A 2,589-nucleotide genomic window follows, 5' to 3' on the forward strand; every position below is an offset into this window, starting at 1 on the left:
AGCTGATTGATGTTTCTCTCTCATTGATGTTTCTAACTCTCTATCTCTCTCCCTTCCTCTCTGTAAAAAATCAATAAAATACATTAAAAAAAAAAAAGAAACCCTAATCTTAAAAAAAAAAGTTATCCCCATGATAGGATCAAAGACATTAGTATTCATTCATTAACTGCTATTTTTTTTCCTAAAAATACTGACTACTTTCTATTTTCCATGCTTTGTACTCAGCCTTGTGTATATAATGATGTAAAAATAAACAAAATTAGTGGGTTTTTTCCCCAGTTTCTTGAAGTATAATTCACATACAACATTATGTGTGAATGGATCATACAACATTGGATCATAATAATTTTATATATGTATATATTGTAAAATGTTTACCACAATCAGGTTAGTTAGCACATCTATCACCTCACACAGTGAAAATTTCTTTTGTGATGAGAACTTTTAAAATCTACTCTCTTAGCTACTTTTAAATATATAATACAGTATTATTAATTAAGTAGCTGCTTTTATGGTTCTTATAGTTTTTAGTGGAACAAGTCTGGTGAGAAAGAAAAAAAAAGCATTGGTCAATTGTTGGGTAAGTACCTTCTCATTGAATTGCAACTTTGGCTTAAGGTTGAGAATTGTGTATCTTGAATATTCTATGACAACAGATTCACAAATAGCACCATAGCTACTGTAACATTAGCAAATCTTATAAAATGAGAAAGGAATTTACAGAATATTGCTAGAGAAATTAGGTGGTGAACCTGTCTACTTCTATGGGTAAACAAGGGACAAGATCAGGGTGCTGACCTTCCAGGGATAGGAATGTAGTTGCAGAATAAAAACTGATCAACTGTAGATAACTCCTAGTATAATTCAGTGATTCCTCATTATCTGTATAGCTTAGAGCTGTCCCTGTGTATCTATGACATAAATATTTAAATCTAAATGTTTTCCTCTACAAGATGATAAATATAAATTGCATATTACCTTTAACTATTGAAATAATCAGTTAATTTCCTCTTGCTCCTTACTATTGAAAAACATAATTTGGGTTATTGATTTAATATCTGAAAGTTCTACACTTGATCTTAGCCAAAAGGCCGAGAAGCGATAATAATATCTGAAAGTTCTGAGGTCCAAGCTCTTTAATTCTTAATCATATAACTTTGACCATTTGACTCAGTTAAAGCTAAAGGTCACTGGGTCCTTGTGGGGATTTCAGTTCAATTCTCATAGTGAATATTTAGCAAATGCAGATAAAAAGGAGAAAGCTAAAGGTCATAGGGAGGATAGCAATGCATGTGTGTGCTGTCGGGAATGTCAGGTTAGGGGGTGATGTGATAGGGGCAGGGGAAGGGCAGTGTGGTCCTTAGAACACTCTCTATACCCTGGACAATATGGAAATAGTCACGGTGGGAAGAAAGAGGAAATACCCTCATTGAATGCAAACTCCTTCTATAAAGTTGGGGTGTAAGGTGGGTGGAATACGTTTTTTTAACGATGTGTCTGACTGATAATGGGGTGAGACCAGCTGTCTCTATACTGAAGAGTGTGTGACTGAGATCATCAGTCTTTATACCTAAGAATGTATGAGAGGCAGGTGGGCAGTGTGAGGATTGAGGTGCTGAGATATACTGAGTACACTCCTGTGGAGTTCCATATCTGCCCATTGTACGTAAGCATTTAGTGAATGATTGATAAAATTCGGTGAATGGAGTGTACAAGATACAGAAAGGTAGAATGTATATTTAGGGCATGGAAGATGCAAACTAGATGACACTACAGATGTAGACTTAACAAAATAACAGAATGTTCTCATATTGTCAGTATTCACAAAACTATTGTTCACAGTTTTCGAGTGGCTAAGGTGAGCTAACTTGGGATACAAGAGCGTGTTATAGATCATTGGATGTGCAAACTGGACTCCAGTGAGATTTTTGGAAACTAAAGGTCCCCTTTCTCTATGGATCTGTATTTGTTCTTTGGCTTCGATGAAGCACCAATGACAGGACTTTAGGAATTGCAGTTTCCTTGATCCTGGGAAGTCCAGAGGTCGTTGTATAGCATTATGGAATTTGGGGGTTCAAACCTGACCTTTAAATTACTTTCTACCCCTAGCTCCTATTGATTCTCTCCCACTATATCACTGTCATAAATAACATATGCAACATGGTTTTGAATATAATGGGACAATCAAGTAAATTAGCATTTAACTACATACATAATGGGGAAAATAGCTCTGCTTTTATCTACAGCAAGTGAAAATGCTTTGATTTGTTGAATATATACAATACCAATGCATAGAACTTGGACCCCGGATCTTTGTAGCTTCTCTTGGTCCCTAAATTGGGCAGCCTAAAAACCACATGATTGTTAAGATGAAATCATTTTAATGTACTGTTAGTCTACAGGGTGGATACTCTTGAATCACGGGTGTAAAGACTATTGGTAATGTTGAATGAATTCCTAATTTTGGTTTTAGTTTTCCTATAAGTAACTATACTTATTTATTTCCACTAAAAATGGAAATAAAATATTTTGAACTAGAAAAGTGCTTTTGAATATCTGGACTTGTCTTAGGAAACTTAGCTGTTTTTA

General features: G+C 34.9%; 1 pseudogene; it reads right to left on the reverse strand.

Annotated features, from left to right (window-relative positions):
* Positions 1-1,037: 1,037 nt before the first annotated feature.
* On the reverse strand, positions 1,038-1,103 carry LOC132234039 (U2 spliceosomal RNA; annotated as a pseudogene).
* Between the last annotated feature and the right edge of the window lie 1,486 nt (positions 1,104-2,589).

Source organism: Myotis daubentonii, chromosome 4, assembly GCF_963259705.1.
Source record: "Myotis daubentonii chromosome 4, mMyoDau2.1, whole genome shotgun sequence".
NCBI lineage: Eukaryota > Metazoa > Chordata > Mammalia > Chiroptera > Vespertilionidae > Myotis > Myotis daubentonii.